At 41.7% G+C, this 23,971-nt stretch overlaps 1 pseudogene; it reads left to right on the forward strand.

The window, feature by feature from the left end:
* The first annotated feature begins 2,870 nt into the window (after positions 1–2,870).
* On the forward strand, positions 2,871–3,702 carry LOC147428253 (SKP1-like protein 1A pseudogene; annotated as a pseudogene).
* The last annotated feature ends 20,269 nt before the right edge of the window (positions 3,703–23,971 follow it).

Consider the following 23,971-nt stretch of genomic DNA (forward strand, 5'->3'; position numbering starts at 1 on the left):
TTTTCCAAAAGCATGATATTTTTAAGTGATTTTCGAGAAAGCAAATGCTTTCCCGGGAGGAAATCTATGTCTGCATTGCATCTGTGCATGAGGTTGCATCCACGGACACCTGGGAGGTGTTGTGTAGCATTAGTTTTTAGCTCACTAAGTTTTTATTGAGTTTTTGAAGAAGCTCACATTAGTTTTTAAAAATGATCGTCTACATACCCACTTTAAAAAAAAGAAGGGCTAAAATAAGGAAGCGCTCCTTTACGACTGAAAACAGTGCGATCTCTCTCTCCTCTTTCTATAAAAGCTACCGCTTGCCATTCTCTCTCTCTCTCCCTCTCTCTCTCTCTCTCTCTCTCTCTCTCTCTCTCTCTCTCTCCCCCCCCCCCCCCCCTCCCTATTCCAACGCCCTATGGCAGTGCTATTGTTGCACGAAATTTGCCGGCTATTCCTACTTCCCTCCATGGCCTATCATAAGAAACCAAGCGCTACCTATTGCTTCCTAGATTTGCCAGCTCTACCTAGAGAAGACTCTGCCATCAGGAGGTTGCAACTGATTGCAAGGAGTCGAAGTATGGAGGTCGCCTTTCCATGCTAGGAGCGACAGGTGAAGTTTGTGAATACGTTCTACGAGTTGGTTTTGTGCTTCTACTTTTTGCAGGTACTCCAGTACAAACTTTCAAAGAGAAAGGAAGATGTTTTTACTGTGGTGAGAAACGACACATGAAGACCGATTGCCCTGTTCGGCAGCAACAACAGTAACAAGCATCTTCGAAGAAAGACCAAGCATCAAGCTCGAATTCCATTCCCGATGTTCAAGGGAATACAAAAATGGAAAAAGGGAAGTGTCACTTTCTAAAGGGCTAGGGATCTATGAATAACTAGTAGGTATTGATCCTCTATGATCCTGAATCAATGAACAACTTTATCTCATTGGATACTACAGAACGCTTGGGCCTCAACTTGGAACTCCAGTCACTTCCGCATGGGCATTCGAGGGGTTGACTACCAATGCAACTCCCATGCAAGGACATCTCAATCTTTGGATTGGGGAGTACAAAGACCACGAATAATTCTTGATGACACTTATCGAGGGATGTGATATCATGTTGGGTATGTCATGACACTACCATATGCAACCAGTGTCCTAGATTATGTGGAAAAGACCCTCGCTTTATTAACAAAAATTGCAAACCCATGGAGCAACTAGCTTGCATGCTTTTTGTACTAGGAGTGGTCCCTACATTTCATTAAAAAAAAAAAAATAGTGAGTCTAATCCACCAGGGTGCGGAGCACCATGAGGAAACATGTTAATAACTTCACAAAAGTAACTTTTAAAGGATTGAGAGAGGTGAAAGGAAGTGGAAGGTGGTGGAGGAGCATGGAATTGAGAGGGATGGCTTTGGTAGAACGGGAGGACATGATAGGCTAGGTAGATTTAAAAACATTGGCTTCAAGATAAGCACGTGTGGCATATGTACGGCCACTATCCCATATGCAACGCTTGTAAATCTGAACTTTAGAAAAATAGGCCCGTTGCATATGCAACTGGGTCATTGCTTAGGCTATGGTCACACAAGGCTTGGTTATCAGTTAAAGATCACTATGCCAATTATGCCTAGGCAGAGCATTAATTGAATAACTAAGCAACTTGCATGGTCACGCAAGTCTTAGTTATTCATTCAATCTCCCAACTCTGCCTTAACTTCATAACTATGCCAAAATCGGCATAGTTATAAAGGGTAGGCATAGTTTTTCATTTAACACTCTTTTTGCATGTGACCAAGTAGTATGTCTTACACATTTTGAAAAAGAAATGGAGAGGAGAATCTAAGCAGATTCCCTCTCTCATCTCATTCAATCAACGAAGGTGTTGCAATCATGAGCCGCCTACCCAAGGCAAGAGGGAGAAGAGGAGGCCGACAGGCAAGGAGGGGGGGCGTAAGAGAAAGAAAAGGGGAGGGGGACACACATCATCGAAACGCAAAGAAGAGGGAGGTGTAAGAGAAAGGGAAAGGCGATTTCTTTTTTTTAATAATGGCATATTGGCCAATGACGCACCAAGCTCAGCGTGGCGAGATGGTTAGCTGAGGTATTCTCTTTGCGATCCTCAAAACTTGAGTTCAAATCTGCTGGTCTTCTAGTTCCGCTTGTTGAGAAAGACAGTGGAATGGGAATCTACGAGGATTCAGCCCAATAAGATAAACAACCTACCAGTATGTACCAGCATTTGTAGATACTCATAACTAACCCTCGCATGACCATAGCCGTATTCAATGCTAGACTTGGCCAACTAACATACGAGGCTTATAAGTGACGGCTGTAGCAATCAATGCTTGCATAAGTGATATCCACAATCTTTGAAAAACATAATAGCTCCTGCCAGTTGGACATGAGCTACACAAACAAGTAAAGAGGGAGAGAGTGCTCACACACATGCATATTTAGACGAATAAAGAGGGAGAGAGTACTCACACTCACTCGATTGTAGTATTCTCACCCAATTTATTCGCCTAAATGTGTGTGTGTGTGTGTGTGTGTGTGTGTGTGTGTGTGTGTGTGTGTGTGTGAGAGAGAGAGAGAGAGAGAGAGAGAGAGAGAGAGAGAGAATTACAAAAGGCCAATGTGACATCTATAACTTCTGGCGAATGTGGCCTATGGAACCAGAAGAGGAAACTCAACAATAAATTTGCACTTTCACAAGTCCACACCTGATCGTGAAATTTTCAATCCATGTTAAACATGTGACCAAAACGCCATTGTAGATCGAAACGCAACCGTCGAAAATCAAAGCTTTTTGCGAAAAGCATATTATTATAATATATAACCGACACGGCGCACGCCGATTCTTCACTTGCATGAATCCCAAGAGCTAGAGACAATGTCCTCATCAAAGACAGAAGTGAATCACGAGCTGGGTCTGCCATTATCAGCTGGCCGTGTGAAGGTGAGATCGTCCGATGACGCGCTCTTTGAAGTTGAGCTACAAGTGGCGTTGCAGTCACTGACAATCAAGGCCATGGTGGGGGACCTCATGGATGGCGGCACCTCTCATGACTTTGTAGTCCCGCTCCCCAACGTCTCTTCGCAGGTGCTTGCCAAGGTCCTCGAGTTCTGCTGCTACCACCACCAACATCGACGTCCAGTCGCACCACCATCACCGCAGTCATCCTCAGTACTGGCTTCTTCGATAGCACCAACACCAGCACCAGCGCCGTCAACATCAGCTACACCGATGCCAACATTCAACCAGCCCCAGCTCCTGATCATCAGCTACCCTCCGAGGAGGACTTAAATCATTGGAACGCCCAATTCTTGGACAACCTCGATAAAAATGGCCTTTTTGACCTCATACTCGCTGCCAATTACCCCAACATTCAAAGCCTTTTGGATCTTACATGTCAACATATTGCAGACATGGTAAGGCGCATGTCACCAGAGGAGGTTAGAGAGCTTTTTGGCATTGTAAATGACTTCACCCCTGAGGAGGAAGCCCAGGTGAGGAGTGAGAATCAATGGGCCTTTGACTGACCCTTATCAACATTGTAGGAGGATTGAATTTTGTGATATCTACTAGTATTCCATCATTATGTTGTAAACGCTAGGATTCCCTAGAGCTAAATTAGAGGAGCAATTTTGATCCATAGTGTGGATTTTTGTACTCTCAATTAAATAAAAATCATTTAAAAGCCATGTAATGGCTCTTACTTAACAATAAATCATCTTGTGCCTTGGAACAATTGTTTGGTGTTAGGTCTCGATCAAAGAACATATTGCTCGAAAGCGTGCCATGTGGTGCAAATAAATGTAACTCTCTATGTGTGTTTCATTGGTGACATAAGGTAACACTTGATATGATGACATATTCTTGACAGATGATCTCAACATACAACCAAAATCAAGTCTCCTTTCTTAAATGAAAAACCAATTTGGATTATATTAACAAACAACCAAAATCAAGTCTCCTTTCTTAAATGAAAAATCTCCTTTCTTAAATGAAAAACCAATTTAAATTATATTGAGTAACTACGCAGTGCTCTTTCAATGGTTGATGTTAACTACCATAGCATTGTTACATTTATTTGTGGAGTGTGATAGTTATACTTGTGATGTGCCATAGCACTTACTTTAGTTATAGTATGATAGTTATACTTGTGATGAGTCATACCACTTACTTGTGATGTGTCAAAAGCCTATAGACAAAAAGTAATTTAAAGCTAGTGTGTCTCGGTCCACCCAGTTACTTGAGTCGAGATCTCTTCCAATTGAGGTTATGGGCATGGAAAGGGTTGTGGAGTACATGATAAAGATGCGTCAAAACCCCTCACATCGACTTCCTAAAATCAAGCAAAAAAGTTCAAAAGACGCATAAAAGCAAGATCTTGAGCACGGGATGGATGCAAGACATAAAGAAGTTGTTTGGGAGATGGGATGCATTACACTTGTGCTACATGATGCTTCAATTGACTCCCAAGTGAATGAAGCTTTTCAACAACGTCAACAAATTACGGATTGGGAGAAATCCAGTGGGTCATGCTTCATACATTACACCACCTATATTGCCCCCAACTACAAATCCATGTTCTTCGCTGAAAGAGAAAACCGTATCACACTTACATGCTTGATCCTATCCCCTTGTTGGCGATACACACTACCGCAGCCATTCGGCTTAGCTCCCATTTCCTTTGATGCGGGACAGGGCGTTGGGGTATCCATCACCACTGTAATATATGGGTACTATGAGCTTGAGCTCACTAGGTCTCCCTTCTATTTTCATACAGTAACAATCCATGCCATCTTTGTAGATTTAAGCACCCTATTCATTTTAAAATTGGTATTGTAAGTGTACAAGTTTTGTGTTTGGTACAGTTTGGGAAGGTACAACTCCCATTTTGGTTTCATCCTTGAAACTCACGCCTTTGGATCCCTTAACGATATAGATATAAGATCTCTCTGAAGAAGTATCAAAAAGAATTTCCTCCAAAAGTGGCTCTAAGGTCGGTAAAGTTCCTTGATTGACACTTCCTTCTGTTGAAATGTGATTGGATTGATCTGTAACAATAGGGTTTCTATTCTGATATAACTTTCTTGATTGCAAATACATCAAGAAAATTATGCTTGCAAAATCCAGACGTGTTACCCTTTATGGTGCATCCAACCTTCCAATCAATAGCAAATTGAGATGCAAACTCTAATTTCCACAACTTGTACAAGAATCATTTGGTGGCTATAAGTTTGCACAGCCACTAAGTTAGTCAAAATCTGCTCGAATCATAATTTTATCGCACTTTCAACACAAAAGCTTATTTTGCTTGCAATAATTCAAATCCAAATTGAATTTTGAAAAGACCACTATGCTTCTAAGGACTAGTGCTAGCTCTGGTATTAGTCTGGGTGGAATCTGTGATAGGGGGTTATGGATCACAATCCATGTACCCTTGTGCCAGATTGAACTAAAACTTGACACATAGGTCCCTCACAACCTCGAATCCTAGGTATGTTGTTTATTCCCCTTAAATCACCCAAAAGTCTATTCCTAGGTCTGTTTCACGGTTTTTGGCCTTGAATGACTCTTGCCTTATTTTGACCCACTTCTTGAAGTTTTTTGGTATACATGCTTTTGGATAATTTTGCACTAATCTCTGCTACTAGGGTGTATAGTCTCTACCCAAAAATTTAGCAAGGGGACATGGATCGAAATCCACGTTCCATCAAATCTGAATCCCAAAATTGGCTTGATGATTACCCGCAGTCTTAAGGAGTCTTCTCTACCACTTATTTTTGGATTTGAAAAACTTTTCTTAATCAAAAGAAAATTATAGTGTCTAATTTGTCATTTTTGCCTTGCAACTGGTATTTCTTTTATTTGGTCAACTCATTGTTTTTTTTTGCTATGATGTCCTTTACAAAAATTGTCCTAAATGTTGTCAGCTACTCACTACTTAAATCTCAGCTCCCAATGGTCAAGGGGGTCATGGATCACGATCCATGTTCCATCCCATCTGAACATGAAATTTGGTCAGTTGTATGTCTACACCCTATAGATGTTAGATTTTCACTTATTTTTTGATTGGGATTTTAAAAAGTCAAAAGGCCCCAATTTTGAGTCAATTCCTAAGGTTTTTGTTGCTTTTGCCCAATTTCTTGATTTGGATGAGTTTTCTATGTCAATTTTTCACTAAAAGTGTATGCCACCTGATGGAATCTCACTAGTTCCTTTGGTACCAATTTTTGCCTAGAATGTCTCAGGGGGTCATGGATCGCGATTCATGTTCTTTCACCAATTGACTTGAAACTTTCTAGATTATCTCTCCCTGGCTTGGTTTACCCCTTTTTGCACTTATTTTTGGGTTTGTATCAGCTTTTGGGTCCCGACCATCAAATTTTCAAAATTTTAGAGTTTATGGTCTCGGCTACCAAAATATGGTTTTGACAATTTTTTCCTAGATTTTTTTTGTCCAATTTCATGGTTGTAGATGTTACCTAACCTACTCTTAAGTACTAAAATGAATCCTATGAGCACAAACCAACAAATGGTGCAAAACTGAAAGAAAAATGGATGATGGAATAGTACTTTCAAAGCATCAAAAAATTATACATAATGAAATGATTTCGTATCTCTCTCATAGCTCCCAATACCTCTTAAGAATAGATCTAGAAAGTCCCCGACTCCTAGCCTCTAGCAAGCACTAAACTTCAAGTCTAACTACCTGACAGCTAAAGTGTAAATGGAATGGAAATCAAAATCAAAGGTCTCTAAGGTAAAAAGTTATGACTAGGTCACTCACCACCTAAGGATCACTTTCCCCAACAACGATGCCAATGTTAGCGAGTCGCCATGATGGACTATAGCATAGCTATCTGGCACTAACATAATGTCAATACTCGGTAAAGTGACTCAGATGGGACACGAAGGCTCTTTGAGGGTATCAACCTCAAGAAATGAACTTACAAAATGAAGCCATCTCTCACACTAGCAAATCTATCACTCTCAAATCTAGCAAATTGCATATGTCTAATGTCATCGCACTCAATTGTCATGCCAGTTTGGCACTCAAACAAAGTACAAGTGCTACAAAACTTTAGGAGGAGGTCTAAGACCCCTAGGGGCTCTATCCTACCAAGTTTTGTTGCAATTTGAGAAGGTGCCAAAATCACAATCATGATCAAGGTCCTAAAAATTGCAGCAAAATATACCAAAAAAGTTACCCTATGGTCTAAGAACACTCTCATATGGTTGATACTTTAAAAAACAACCATTAATACACTCAAAATAGTCAATTTATCTCGCTAATGCATAATTGAAACCACAATATAATTGACAATGATTACACTTAAATTGAAGAAGAATAAACATAGAACACAATGCAAGTTTCGGAATCAAAATCAGATTACTAGAACTCAAGATTTGTTGATTACAATTGTGTGAGAGTAGCCGCTCTCAGTTGTATGCTCCAAAACGCAAACAAACCGTTGTTAATGATAATGTGTGCTTTCCCACTTACAAAAAATGAGTTTTATACCTAGGGCTTTCTTGGTTAGTGGCCAGCTTTACAAGGCTCAGACTCAATTGCAGACTTTACAACTCAGAATCGGCATAAACAGACTCACAGATTGGATGCATACAATCAGAGACTCTCAATGAATTACAAGGATTTCTCAAAAATAATTATGGGACATCTAGCTCATTGACATCAGGTAGAGCCGATGGTTCCTTGGAGCTTAGTCTAGGGGAATGAGAGGCCATTGAATATGATTAGGATTTTTCTTTAAATATTCATTGAAAAATATCAAAATGTCCAAAGCATTCCTTCTTGCCTCCTCTCTCTTAGCTTCATCCATGTGTCCACCTTTTGGTAAATAGCTTTAACCACTCACCCACCTTGTCAAGCAATTTGCACAGCCAAGAGGCCCTTCTAGGGTACATTCAAGCATCTTCACTTAAAAATATTTAGTTGGTAGAGTTGTAGGTAATGCTTTTTTTTAATGATTTTCTCTTCTAGGCGATGTTACATACTACCCCTCTTGCTAGCCCACATGGACAGGATCGTACTACAGTCGCTACTTCTTCCACACAATACATAACCTTTCCATAGTTTGCTTCACTTTATTTATGAATGCCATTCATTATGCTTATCATTGTTGACTTTTTTTTGCACTCATACCACTTTCTCTAGACCACCACTGGAACCACCTCCATCGACGAGATTTTTTTACGCCATTAGTGCCCACTATCTCTACCATAGCTTCAAAGGTGCATTCACGCACCTATGGTTTTAATAGTTTCAAACTACTTTTTGAAAAGTTAATTCTCTAATTTTGTGTCATTGTGTTTGATGTAGGCTGACCCCTCTTTGGAGCTCCCCAAGCGTGTAGAGGAGCTCACATGAGAGCTGATGACAGTGCAACAGAGGGTTGGAGAGGTAGAGCACATGCTTAGAGACACTCGAGTGGCCTTGGGGGGACTCCACCATTGAGTAACACATTGCTTACTTTTGAGGAGAGCATGCACACATAGGCATTCTCACATTAGCGACTCCCCTAGCACACACAGAGTTCATCCCTCAATACCACTCTCCCCTTACATGCCTAACGTGGGTTTGGGCATGTGAGAGCTTTCAATGGGTGTATGTGCCACACTGTGAGACCACACGTAGTGTTGCATTTCTCTCAATTTTTTCAACAACGGAGGCTTCTACACTTTGGGGTGTGACCAATGCTTCCACCTTTGCAGCCTCGTCCATAGCATTTGCGTGTATTCAAATTGTCCAATGTTCCACCAATAAATCTTGGTCACCCTTTACCATCACTAGGGAATTGACAAACATTTTCCATCACGAGGCTAGATAGTGGACCTCGTCACTTACCACCCACTTGGGGCAAGTGACGAGGGAGATAGACAGGTAGCCATTGCAACACTACTAGAGGACGTGGTACCAAAGGAGGACGCACTACAGATGGCAGAGTCAATGGTTGCAGTGGGGTAGGGGTTATAAAGGTAGAGGAGGTGAGGTGAGAGTTCATTTGATTGTGAGACATCCTCATAGAGCAATCTAAAGAGAGAACATTGAGAAGGATACTAAGGAGTACACCCTACGATTCTTCTTTTCTACTAGAGAGAGACTTTGCACACCCGGTACTTGTTGCTGAGCTCCAAGAAAAGGGAGAGTACTCACTCACAGCTTACCTCGTGAGTATATGCAGATTTATGGATTTGGAAGATGGGATAGCATGCATGTTGAATGCTAGCCAACCAAAAGTTGGCGCTAGCAAGGATTCACAACTCTAACATGACAGAGCTCGGGTAGAGGCTCACAAATCTTCAGTAGCAGATGAGGCCCATGTTGAGCACATTGTAGCACTTGGCAGTCAATACACCATAGCATAGAGAGTAGTGCAGGCCCCCTACGCTAGGGTGCAGCTGGCACTGTACATAATGCATGTAACTTTAGACTCAAATTCAGATTAATTTACTTGTATATATTTTAGCGTGTTGCATTTTCTTTGTGGTTGTAGTCACCATGTTCTACTTTTTGCAGTCCATTTGTACCATGTAACTTTGCACCATGTATCTTTATGATTATATTCTCCATATTATACTTTATGTAGTCAATTTGTGTCCTACCATTGTACGATGTGTCTTTATGATTGTAGTCACCATGTTCTAGTTTTTGCAGTCCATTTGTACTACAACTTTGTATCATGTGTCTTTATGAGCATAGTCACCATGTTTTACTTTATGTAGTCCAATGGTACCAAACCTTTGCAAAATGTGTCTTTATGATTGTAGTCATCTTGTTCTAGTTTATGTAGTTCACTTGTAAGACACCTTTGTATGATGTGTCTTATGATCTTAGTTGTCATACTTTACTTTATGAAATCCATTGGTACAATGTGTCTTTATGATTATATTTGTCTTATTCTAGTTTATGCAGTTCACTAGTACCACAATGATGTGTCTTTATGAGCGTAGTTGCCATGTTTCACTTTATGCAGTCCATTTGTACCAAACCTTTGCAAAACGTGTCTTTATGATTAGTCATCTTGTTCTAGTTTATGCATTTCACTTGTACGAAACCTTTGTATGATGTGTTTTTATGTGCATAGTTGCCATATTTTACTTTATATAGTCCATTTGTACAAAACCTTTGTACAATGTATCTTTATGATTGTAGTCATCATGTTCTAATTTATGCACTTCACTTATACCACAGTTTTTTTACATTGTATCTTTATGCTTGTGTGCTTAGAGATGAGAGTTTATTGAGATCACTTGTGTACGACATTATTTTGATATACGTTGATGATGATGTACTTATATTGCAACAGATGGCACATATTACAAGGAAGATAGGACGGGAATGGATGGCCATTAAACTTTGCAAGGTAAGGGGAAGCACACTAATCCCCATCCCTACAAATTTTCATGGCCATCACAATCGGTCTTGATGGCGAAGGGCGGCACAATCACCAACTTTTGTCCGTTTGGCCCTTGACGAGAGCCCAAAGCCAAAAATTTGGCAATTGTGTCTCCCTTGACTGAAGAACGTGCAGGGGTGGGATAAGCACACTAATCCCCAACTATGCAAAGTTTCACGGACATCACAAGGCATCTCGTCGGTCAAGGGTGGCACAATCACCAACTTTTGTCCTTTGGGTCCTCAACGAGCCTAAAGCCAAAAAATTGACAATTATGCCATCGTGGATCAATGAGACAAGAATGGATGGCCATGAAACTTTGCAAAGGTAGCAAAAACACACTCATCCCCACCCGTGAAAATTTTTATGGCCATCACAATCCATCTCAATGGTCAAGGGTGGCACAATCACCAATTTTTGGCCATTGGGCAGTTGTCGAGCCCAAAGCCAAAAATTTGGCGATTGTGCCACCCTAGACCGATGATAGGGGAATGGATGTCTGTGAAACTTTGTAGGATGGGAAAAGCATACTAGTCTCCACCCTTGCAAAGTTTCATGTCATCGCAATTTGTCTCCACGGTCAAGGGCATCACAATCATCAACTTTTGGCCGTTGGGACTTGGGCGAGCCCAAAACCAAAAAAATTAGCGATTGTTCCGTCCTTGACCGACAAGACAAAAATAGATGGCCATGAAACTTTGCAAGGGTAAGGGAAGTACACTAATCCCCATCCTTGCAAATTTTGTTTGCCATCACAATCTGTCTCGATGGTCGAGAATGACACAATTGCCAACTTTTGGCCGTTGGGTGCTTGGCTGAGCAAAAGCCAAAAAATTGGGAATCATGCCGCTCTTGATTGACGAGACAAAAATGGATGGCCATGAAACTATGCAAAGGTAGGTAAAGCATATTTCTTCCCTCCCCTACAAAGTTTCATGGCCATCACAATCTATCTCGATGGTCAAGGGCAACACAATCGCCAACTTTTGGTCGTTGGGTCCTTCATGAGCCCAAAGCCAAAAATATTGGTGATTGTGCCGCCTTTGACCGACGAGATGGCAAACAGATGACCATGAAACTTTGGAGGGATAGAGGAAGCACACTAATTCCCATCTCTACAAAGTTTCATGGCCATCATTATCCATCTTGATGGTCAAAGGTGGCACAATCGCCAAGTTTTGGCCATTGGGCCATTGGTGAGCCCAAAGCCAAAAATATTGGCGATTGTGCCACCCTGGACCGGCAACATGGAAATGGATGGTCATAAAACTTTGCAGGGGTAAGAGAAGTGGATTAAACCCCACCCCTGCAAAGTTTCATGGCCATCACAATCCGTCTTGACGGTCAAGAGCGAGACAATCACCAACTTTTGGCCGTTGAGCGCTTGGAAAGGCCAAAGCCAAAAATTTGGTGATTGTGCCTTCCCTTGACCGACGAGACAGAAATGGATGGCCATGAAACTTTGCATGGATGGGAGAAGCATACTAATCCCCACCCTTGCAAAGTTTCATGGCCATCACAATCCGTCTCGATGGTCAAGGATGGCACAATCACCAACTTTTGGCCGTTGGGCCCTTGGCGAGCCCAAAAATAAAATAATTGGCAATTGTGCCGCCCTTGATCGACAAGAAAAGAATATATGGAAACAAAAAATTTTAGATATGGGGGAAGCACACTAATTGGTGCCCTTTCAAATTTTCATGTTCATCACAATCTATCTCAACGGTCAAGGGTGACACAATCGCCAACTTTTGGTCATTGGGCCCTTTGTGAGCTAAAAAACAAATTGGCGATTGTGTTGCCCTTGATCGATGAAACAAAAATGGATGGCCATGGAACCTTGGAGGGGTGGGACAGAGCACATTAATCCTTGCCCTTGCAAAGTTTCATGGCCATCACAATCCATCTCGACGGTCAAGTTTGGCACAATCACCAACTTTTGGCCATTGGGTCCTTGGCGAGATGAAAGCCAAAAACATTGATAATTGTGTCGTCTTGGACCAAGGAAACAAGAAAGGATGGCTATGAAACTTTTCCAGGGCATGGGAAGAACACTAATCCCTGTCCTTGAAAAGTTTCATGGCAATCACAATCTGTCTCGATGGTCAAGGGTGGCACAATCACCAACTTTTGGTCCTTGGGTCCTTGGCGAGTCCAAAGTCAAAAGATTTGCAATTGTGCCACCCTTGAACAAAAAGACAGGAACAAATAACCATGAAAAATTTCAAGGGTAGGGGAAGCACACTACCGCATGCCCCTACAAAGTTTCATGGCCATTGCAATCCAACGATCAAGGGCAATATAGTCACCAATTTTTGGCCATTGTGAGGCTTGGCAACCACAAAGCCAAAACAATTAGCAATTATGCCACCCTAAACTGACAAGACAAATTGCAATGGCCATGAAAATTTACAAGGTTGGGGCACACTAATCCCCACCTCTCCAAAGTCTCATGGCCATCGCAATCCATCTCGAAGGTCAAGGGTGGCACGATCAGCAACTTTTGGCCTCTAAGTTTTCCAAGGGCTCAACAGCAACAAATTGACGTCCATCCCACTAATGATAGTTGAGACGTCAACAAAAGTCCATGAACCTTTAATAAAAGTAGATCAATGCTAAAACCAAATAATAGCATATGAATGATGAATTTAGAAATGAACCACAAATGAATGAGAAAGGTACAACACCATAATATACAAGATCCATGCCATGAACCAAAGTATACAAGAATGGAATGACAAAAGGGAAAAAAGGTGGAATGATAAATAGCACAAATGAAGGAGTCATTGCTAGAACTCATCATCACAATTTTCATCTTTGGAATGAGTGTCAATGTCATCAACAAGGCCTATAGCTCTTGCTCTACTACGCAATCTCCATGATGCTCTCATGATCATTTGGACCCAAATGCCAGTGAGGGGTGCTCCCTTTCTTCTTGTTGACAATCCCCTCTAACCATAGCTTAATAGAAAAGACAAGATGGGAGTAGTGTATGGCTACCTTTGACAACTCATACTATACAAAATGGATGTAATGCCCACATCCATGCACTTGTTGAATATCCACAGTGGATTCTTGAAGCACAAAATTTTCCTTGGTGCATCTTAGAATATAGTAGTCAACTCCCTCTTCATTCTCCTCATCAACAGTAACTACAAAATCATCTCCCTTTGCCAATTAATCTATGAGAGTATCAACATCCTTTGAGAACTCTTTGATCTCTCCTCAATGGAGCCATTCAATGTGATCATATCCTATGATGGTGAAAGAGGGTGTAGTGTCCACCTGTCAGCCCATTCTATTAGGCAATCTCTCCACTCTCCATGTACGTAGACATCAAAAAATTGTGAGTGGTGCCTAGTAAAGATGGAGGGATCCCTGGTTGTGGTGCTCTGAATGATGTGCAGCTTTTCGCTCGCTTTTTGTCGATTTTCTTTCTTGAGAGCAATCCTCTTCGCATCTCAAACTTTGTGGATGGTGTTTGTGATGTCTATCGTGATTTTGAGATCTTGGTGGCTATGAACCCAGGCTTAGTTAGGAAAATGAATGTTAGAATAGCTAGTAATTGAATCAAAGAGGCATAATAGCTCCAAAACTCACTCACTCACTCTTAAATGCTCAAATGAAGTAAACTCAAAATAAAGGTTTTGTATACATTTTGCTCCCTGATAACATCACACCAATCAAATTATAGAAAATTAATTCACATAGAATGTTAATTATCTCTTAAGTTATATGAACAAATAAAGTGAAAATCATTTTTTGAAAAAATTCATAATGTTTAAGTTCTCATCCTCAATAATAATTTAAATAAATAGAATTTTGATAATAAGTTATAATATTATAAAATAAATATTTAAATAAAAATGAGAATTATTTTACTTTGAGTGAAACTTTCATAACTATGCTAGATTATCTTTATTTTTATTTGTTTGTAATAATTCATTAAAGTTAAAAATAAATGACATGGCTATTGAGGTGACCATGCATGGATGACATTGTCCTCTGTGTCGAGGTGGTGTGGATGATTGATGACATGTATTACATAGGTGAAAAAACGATGTGGTAGACGGGATCTTCCTCATCTGCCGTGTCAAAATGATCAAATGGAATGTTTAGGTGGCAAAAAATGTAGATTGTGAGTTGGAGAGTTGGTTATGTGGTGAGGCAGTCCGAGGTGGGCAACAAGAGAGGCAACCTCTAAACACCCCTCAAGGCTCCCGTCTGCTCAATTGGAGCTAGGGCAACCACAAGCAAGGAAAAGAAACAACAAACCCACATCCAAACAAGTGAAGGGGTACTACCTAGTTATGGGATGTGAGCTAGGACGTAAGAGAGATTTTGTCACGACCAAGACTTGAGCTTGTTTGAGAAAGTGATTAGTGTGTATCCATTACCAAGTTCTTGCTCATTGTAAGAGGGTATGGTGGTGAGAGGTATCTCACAACCCTAAGACAGTGTGTGTGTGTGATGGTGATGTTTAGCATTCACTAAACATTGGGTTAGTTTTGTGCAATCTCTACGATAGCTACATAACAAACCATCTCCATTTGCAAGACACAAATGAGGTATTAAGCAAGTTCCATTCCTCTCCCTCCCTCTCTCTCTCTCTCTCTCTCTCTCTCTCTCTCTCTCTCTCTCCCCCCCTTGCTCTAGCTCTCTTTTGCTCCATTTGGTGTGTGTCTTGGTGTGAGATTCTTTGTGTGTGTTTTTATGCGCCTCCTCATAGAACCTAAAAGATACAAGTCCCCTCACATTTTCCAAAGAACTTTGAAGCCAAGCACGCCTTTGAAGCACAAAGCCTCAATTGTTGATAGTGGAAGAGCATGTACAATAGTGGTTTGAAATAGGGCACTCACACTCTCTCACTTTGCAACTTGTAGCATCAAAGCTTCTTTCACACCAAGTGTGAAGCTCACAAGGTGATGACTACACTTAAATCTCTCCTCGCAAATAGAGTGTTGGGGTGATTTTTGAGATATTGGAGACGATTTACAAGAAGGAGAGGTTTCTATTTATATGTTGAATACCTCTCATTAAGATTAGTGAAAATTCTACTTTACAAGCTAATCACATCAAGATTATGATCTTTTTTAATATCCAAATATAGTGGGCCTTCTTTGTCTACTTGAGTCATGGATGTGGGCTCAAGAGAAAGGTATTATTGATGGTGGATAGGATAAAGTTAAAGTGTTTAAGGAAGGAAGAAAGGAGAGAGAGAGAGAGAGAGAGAGAGAGAGAGAGAGAGAGAGAGAGAGAGAGAGAGAGAGAGTTTTTACTATGTACATGTCTTGAGGTGAGGTGTCTTTTAAGGTTAGGTCAATGGATATTTTGTGTTAGTAGGTGAGTGGTCAGTGCTAGTAATCACTAAAAGTTAATGGTACATTTACAATGGGTAGAATGAGTTGAATGGTTGAAATAGAATGGGTGAATGAAGTGAGGGAATTCTTGTGATGGTGAAGATTTGAAGAAGTTTGAACTCACCCTTGTGTCCGGTCTTTTCTTCTTTCTCCTCCTCTTTATGCCACCACCACCAAGGTTGATTACCGCAATGAAAATGGCAATTTGGTTGATGAGATACCTCAATTTTTAGATCGTTTATATACTGAATTTTTGTGCATTTTTAATAAGCTGGTGAAATAAAATTATAATATGGGAGTAATAAGAAGAGATATGGAGAAGGTGTGTGAGAGGGAAGGTTAATGGTGAAGAGGGTGAGAGAATCCATGGAAGGTGCAGGTTTGAGTGAGGGATGGATGTGTAGAAATGTGAAAGGAGTAGCGGTAACTTGTGAGAAAAGCAGGCAGACTGGGACCCACCAACTCACCGGTAGTAGCTCCAAAATTTATGAAAACATTTAGGGAGATTACTCAACTTGTGGGCTATATTTTGTCTCTTGATGACTTCTTCAAATTCAAAGTGGAGGTGGATGCCAAAAATTCCACCAAAATATGTATAATTTAGGACTGCAAAAGCCTTCTTGTGGTCCCTTTTTTTGTTGAACATCCATGTGGCTCCAAAAGTGTCCCTACATGCATCATGGCATGAAATTGATAATTGAGATTCCCTTTACACATGATGGATGAGAGTTTTTGGTGAAATAAAATACATACAAGAGGGAAGAATAGACAAACCAGTGTATTGACTTGTGATAGAATTTTTGGATAAAGAGCTAAAATATATAAAATAAATTATAATTATATAAAATAAGTATCCCTCAATTATTGATTAGCATAGTAGGTGATTGTGAATTTAATTATCTATTGTAAAGAAAAATAGATGTATCAGGTAAGAAAACTTTCATCTTGAGGGAGTGAAAGGATTTTTTTAAACTTTTCTAGAGTGGAGTCACACGTACATAGCTTAGTGGAAGCTTGAGTGAGGGCATCAAGTGCATGAGAGGTATACGTGGATGATATTACAATATATTATAGATAGTAAAAATACAAAGTGTCCTACTTAGGTCTGGTAAAAATGCACACCTAAATATAGTATCTATATAACTCGAAAATAATGGAGTAATCAAATTCACAATATAGCTAGGCTCAAGGTAAGAGGAAATATTGACACACAAAGGGTGGACCATAATATATTTTTTATTCTGGTTTTTGTTTATTATTAATTTTTTGACTCAACTAGCCTAGTGACTAGCTAGCTAGCTAAAGGTTTTCAAGCAGATATGGAAAAAGTCTCTAACTCACACACGCCTATGTACAGTGAAAAGTTGAGGATATCCATAGTATTTAAGTGATTTGGTAGGGTGAAGTATCTCACTATGGCAAATATGGATAGGAAAAAAATGTCTATCAATGGTATGCTTAGTGGCTTGTGGGGTGGCAAGTGATGTGGCAAGCCATGCAAGCACCACAGACAAGTGGCACATTAATGGATTATAGATTTTCCTTGGTCAGTGCATCTGAGAGCAAGAGAATGCCATGGTCGGTCACTTTTGTAATCACTGTGCAAGTGTTAAAGCAAGTTTGAGGCATATCTAAGTGGAAGCAGCTTCAGGAGTTGAGTTCATTGAACCAGGCTGTAGTACATTTTGAGGCTTGAAGTTGACCATCACGGAGGACACTCTTCAACCAGTCTTAGCAAAGGGCCTCCCATTTGATGCAATGGGGTGGATGTCGTTGATTTATCTATGCAGAAAAAGCCTTGGAGTATGCATCAGAGTCCATTGTCTATGTTCGATGATCGTCTTGCAGAGTTGGCTAAGAGTGGGGGGTTATTTAGGTTATGTTGAAACTATATTGGTATGCTTATGGGCACTGGCACTCCCTGAGGTGGAGTAAGTTAAGTGAGATAGGGTTTGTCTAAAAGTAGTTCGAGATTTCTAGTGGGAAGTAGAGTGCTCCGTTAGCCACATTTGTATTGAATTGAGATCAAACAAAATATTGGAAACTGAGTGTGTGTGTGTGTGTGTGTGTGTGTGTGTGTGTGTGTGAGAGAGAGAGAGAGAGAGAGAGAGAGAGAGAGAGAGAGAGAGAGAGAGAGAGAGAGAGAGAGAGAGAGAGAGAGAGAGAGAGACAGAGATTTTTCATGAAAGCGTGTTAGATTTTCTACTTGAGAGTGTTTGGGATACTGATCGTCGTGGTTCACAGGTGTACCTCTGCATAAATTGAATACCGATCGTAGTGCTTCAAAGGGGTCCCTCGCCCATATCAACATCCTACATGGAGCCGCATGCCTTTAAGATGCCTGTGTAGGTGATTGTGATTGCATCTGCTGCAAACCCAAAAGCCTTCAAGATGGTTCTAGAGAGGGAGCTCCTTTGTGCTTTCTCAAGCGCATCGGATACGGAGCTAAAAATAGCATGGAGCTTTCTAGCCCTATTCTTGTTGTGCGTATCCCATGACTAGTGCATTTTGATGCTTTGCATCCACTAAAAATAGCCTAAACTTTCTAGCTCTGGTCTTGTTACACACATCCCGCGCTTAGTGCATTCCAAGAGGTGACATTTCTGTCAGGACCACCTTGTGATACGTGCACCACATTTGGCATACATATCAACCAAGGCTTTGCCAAGCACGAAATCGTTTTTCATCGATAGCTCCTGAGTAATAATATCAAGCTGAATTTTTGTGCCCATACAGCATCTTGTGTTGCGGCTAAAATGATGCATACTTCCCTTGCAGTTCCTTGTCATCACATTGGCAAATTCCTTGATTCTCATGCATGCGTCCTTTAGGAAAACTTGCTACTCCTACTATTTCGGCCCATGCCAGGCAAGTAGAGAGAGGCCTTTCCTTTGCATCTGGTAAAAAAAGCCCAGAGCTTTCTTGCCATAGCCAGGTTACCCCTCATTTGGCATACATATCGACCAAGGCAATGCCAAGCACAACATCTGTTTTCAACAACCTCTGACTAACAATATAATTGTGCCTATATTAGCATCTTGCGTAGAGCCACATGTCGTCAAGATACATGTGTGGGTGATTGCATCTGGAGAGAGGCTCTTGCTTTGCATACATATCGACAAAGACAATGCCAAGCACGATATCTTTTTTATAGCTAGTACCTCCGACAAAATCTACTTGTCAAACCGAGGAGTGTCAAACCATCTCCATCTCGTACCTGCATACGTAGGTGATTGCATCTAGAGAGAGACCCTCACTTTGCATGTTCTGAAAACGGGCTAGAGCTTTCTAGCCATATTGAGTGGGGCAAATATTGCAATCAATGCATTCCAAGAGTCCACACTCTGGACAGGAAGCTCCTCGAGCACTTGTGTAGAGCCACATGCCTTCAAGATGTAAGCATAGCCTTCAGGACGAAAGTATAGGTGATTGAATTTGGAGAGATACGCTTGCTTTGCATCCGATGGAAATGCTGTAGATTTTTTTGGTGCTGCTCTTGTTGCGCACATCCCGCAATCTGTGCATTCCAAGAGATTACATTCCGGATAGGAAGCACCTCAAGCACTTTTTGTGCTTTCTCAAGCGCTCCATATTTGGCATACATATCGCCTAAGGAAATGCCAAGCACAACATAGGTTTTCAACAGCCTTTGACTAACAATATAATTGTGCCCATATCAGCATCTTGCATAGAGCCACATGCCTTCAAGGTACATTTGTGGGTAACTGCATCTGGAGAGAGGCCCTTGCTTTGCATCCGTTGACAACTTTTTGGCCATATATCAGTATCTTGCGTAGAGATACATGCCGTCAAGATACATGTGTGGGTGATTGCATCTGGAGAGAGGCCCTTGCTTTGCATACATATCGACAAAGACAATGCCAAGCATGATATCTTTTTTATAGCTAGTACCTCCAACAAAATCTACTTGTCAATCCGAGGAGTGTCAAACCATCTCCCATCTCATACCTGCATACGTAGGTGATTGCATCTAGAGAGAGGCCCTCACTTTACATCTTCTGAAAACAGGCTAGAGCTTTCTAGCCATATTTATTGGGGCAAATATTGCAATCAATGCATTCCAAGAGTCCACACTCTGGACAGGAAGCTCCTCGAGCACTTGTGTAGAGCCACATGCCTTCAAGATGTAAGCATAGCCTTCAGGAAGAAAGTATAGGTGATTGAATTTGGAGAGATACACTTGATTTGCATCCGATGGAAATGTTGTAGATTTTTTTGGTGCTACTCTTGTTGTGCACATCCCGCAATGTGTGCATTCCAAGAGATGACATTCCAGATAGAAAGCACCTCAAGCACTTTTTGTGCTTTCTCAAGCACTCCATATTTGGCATACATATCGCCCAAGGAAATGCCAAGCACGACATATGTTTTCAACAGCCTTTGACTAACAATAAAATTGTGCCCATATCAGCATCTTGCGTAGAGGCACATGCCTTCAAGATACATTCGTGGGTAATTGCATCTGGAGAGAGGCCCTTGCTTTGCATATGTATCGACGAAGACAATGCCAAGAACATTATCTTTTTTCAACAGCCTCTGAATAAGAATATAATTGTGGATTTTTGTGCACATGTCAGCATCTTGCGTAGAACCACATGCCTTCAAGATGCATGCATCTCGAGAGAGCCCTCGCTTCGTATCCACTGAAAACAAAATAGAGATTTCTAGCCCAGTCGTGTGGGGAAAATCTTGCAATTAGTACGTTTAAAGAGTCCACATTGCGGACAGGAATCTTGTCGAGCACTTGCGCAAAGCCACATACCTTAAAGACCTTCAAGACGGAAGTATAGGTGACTGAATTTGGGAACTTACACTTGCTTTGCACCCACTCAAAACACCCTAGAGCTTTGTGGCCCTGCTCTTGTTGCGCACATCCCACAATTAGTGCATTTCAAGAGGCGACATTCTGGACAGGAAGCACCTCAAGCACTTTTTGTGCTTTTTCAAGTGCACCACATTTGGAATACATATCGACCAAGATAGTGCCAAGCACGCCATCTCACCTGCTGAAAACAGCCCATGTCAACATCTTACATAGAGCCACATGTCTTCAAGATGCATATGTAGGTGATTGCATCTGTCTTTCATGCAGTGCAAATTCTTGGGCCCTTGCTTCGCATCTGCTGAAAACGAACAGAATACCGGACAACTGCAATTGATAGACAACTGTGACAGTCATTGGCCCAACTTCAAGATGCATGCGTAGGTGATTGCATCTGTCTTTCATGCAATGCGAATTCTTGGGCCCTTGCTTCGCATCTGCTGAAAATGGACTACAATTGATAGACAACTGTGACAGTCATTGGCGCAACGACGATTGGTATAGAGCTGTCTCGCTGATTCGATGTTAAAAATAACAAAGACTTTTTTACTTTCCGATTTCGAAATCTTGGCACGTGGAGGCTGGAGAGCTCGAGAATTGAAAAGAGCCTCCTACGCTAATGAAGTAACCACCAGTGTTAGAAAAAAACCGGGGTCTAGTGTATTTTAACCGGCTGAAATTATTAAATCCCGGTTAGATTTTGAGCTTGCCTTTAAGAAAACCGGCAAATTTACACAAGTTTTAGTGTAATTACCGGCAAAAGCTTCAAATTTTGACCTGAAAACCGGGAGATTTTCAAGTTTCCCCTTATTTTGATCGGGTAGGAAAAATGTATTTTTCTAGCCCTGGTAACCACAACCTATTCAAATAATTTAAAGGAAAATGAAATTATTTCATGTCGCCTGCAATGATTGGAGAATGGGCTTCACGTGAAGAGCCGCGATGCTAGAGATGTGAATGGGGAGGGCGGAGGGCGAGCATGGGCCGCCCTACTAGGCAGTATCTCGAAGGAACCAGCTCGCCACCATAAAGAAGAGAGACAGGTTGTAGAGAGGGAGATCTCATCACGGGATGTGAGTACTGCAAAGGGAGCGGGGAGGAGCTAGCAAACGAAGGGGAGGCTCTGCGAGCAGTGCAAGAGGCCGGTTTGCAGTGGAGAGGAAGGGTCACTCTTGGAAGGAGAAAGCTCCAAGAGAGGGAGATCTGAAGGTCGACGGACCACGTCAGGAAAATGTTGGGGATGCTCTGGGAATAAAGCAAGAGAAAATCCCTATAGACGAGCTCAAGGAAGCATAAGAGCACCTGTAGAAGGGGCCGACTAGGAGCAGCTCACTGGAAGAGTAAACAAAAGGAGAGGGGAAGCATGGGCTACCAAGTGGAGAAGTCTCTAGAAGCGACCAGCTCACCATAAAGAAAAGGGGCTGTCGAGCAGCAAAAATGGGGGGCGGGGGGCAACAAGAGAGCACTGCTAGAAAGCGACCTGTAGGGAGCTGCAGACAAAGAGGGGGGAGAAAACGAAGGCACGGTATTTGGAGACAGCTGCTCACGGAGCTCGCAAGGAGGTGAAGGAGACAAGATGTAGAGAGAAAATGGGAGCCACCAAAGAGCAGATCTCTCATAGCATTGCACTAGGGTGCATGGGAGCCATCGAAAGTGAGCCACTGTTGAAGGGGTGCTCGAGCTAAGAGGGGTCGAATGCTCAGGCCAAGAAAGGAGAGAGTGCTGTAGGGCGGCAAGCTTGAAGGGGAAGTGCTGAAGATCAGGGCAAGGCAGATCATTGAGAGTGAGCAGAAGAGAGAGGTGAGAGCTGTGTCCACGGGCTTGAGGGCAATCTGAAATGACAAGGAGCACGAGACTAATTGCAAAAATGGGAAGTTGATTCACGTCGAAGAGGGCAGCCGAGGAGGCCAGGCTTGCCACATGAAAGGGAAATCGTGAAGGGGTGTTGAGAGGTTGTTGTGTAGATCAATGGGGCCGAGAGAATTAAAAAACAAGGATAGTGGCAAGCGAGAAAGAACGTCGCCATGTTGGGGGTCGACATATCAGTTTGCTAGCTTGGGGGAGGGACAACTAAGTGGCCTACAGAGAGAAGAGGATAACTCGTCATCTGAAAGAGAAGTCTCCATCATGAGCAAGTGGCCAAGCACTTGATGGAGGCAGCACTTGATGCATGTAGGGATGTTGTATGCAATACAACAAATTAGGGCAATTGATCCAAGCTGGCTTTCCATCATCAGAGAATGCCGACCTTAGAGCATGAGGCAAACTGGGGAACATCCAACGATCACATGTGGTGTTTGAGTCTTTAATTTCATATCTGCTATGCAAGAAAGATCGACTTGAGATATCTTCTCAAAAATCTCATTTTTTATTTTTAGTGATGTTTCTTTGGGATAAACAAGAGAGGGATTTCAAGAAAGTGGTCAGCTTGGAGAGAGAGAGAGAGAGAGAGTCTCCCCATCTTTGTGTGCTCAAGAGTGAAAACCTCTTCGCTAGAAGGGTTTTTTTCTAAAGAGCCTATGAGGGTGCACTTTTGGGGTGGACCTGATTTTAATGGCCAATGTCGAAGGTGAAATATTAATGCAAGAACAAAATGGTTGGACAATTGGTAGTGGATCCCAGTGGCGGATAGTGCTATGTTAGAGTAGTACAACTTGGACAAGTGGTGGACCTAGTTTAATGGTCCATGACTAAGGTGAACTATTAATGCAAAAACAAAGTGGTTGGCGGGGAAACAAGTGGTGGCAATGGATAGGGCTTTGCCACAGTATATCTTGGACAAGTGGTGGACTTAGTTTTAATGGCCAATGCTCAAGGTGAAATACTAATGCCATAACAAACTGGTTGGACAATTGACGGTGGGTCCCGGTGACAGATAGTGGACTAGGCCTACTATGTTAGACTACATGTTGAACAAGTGAGTCATGTAGGTTTTGGGCTAAGATCTTGCTTCCCGATGTGAAGGGCTCAGAAAGCAACAGAAGCAGTCATGGAAGAGTCTAAGACCAGTTTAATAACGTGATTCATCTTTATTTTGATTACCCTTTTGGCCAAGAAGTTAAATGCTATAGGAAGGTCTAACAGTGGTGCTGCTTCCACCAATTCCTTGACCATTCATCCTTTTATCACATCATTACTAGATTGGTTTTCAAGTGAGTCCATGTGATAGCTTTTGGGAATATGAACAACTTAATTGTTCCCTTTTGTGCTTTAATTCTATGCAGGTGGCATTTGAAGCTGATATGAAACTTGTGTCTCTCGAGACTTTTTAGGGTTAGGATGCTTAAGTTGGGTATCCCAAAAGTTTTAACTTGGTGTGTACATTATCTCGCAAGCTTTCATCCTAGCCCTTGGTTGCTA

Source organism: Adiantum capillus-veneris, chromosome 23 (assembly GCF_014529385.1).
Source record: "Adiantum capillus-veneris isolate H3 chromosome 23, ASM1452938v2, whole genome shotgun sequence".
NCBI lineage: Eukaryota > Viridiplantae > Streptophyta > Polypodiopsida > Polypodiales > Pteridaceae > Adiantum > Adiantum capillus-veneris.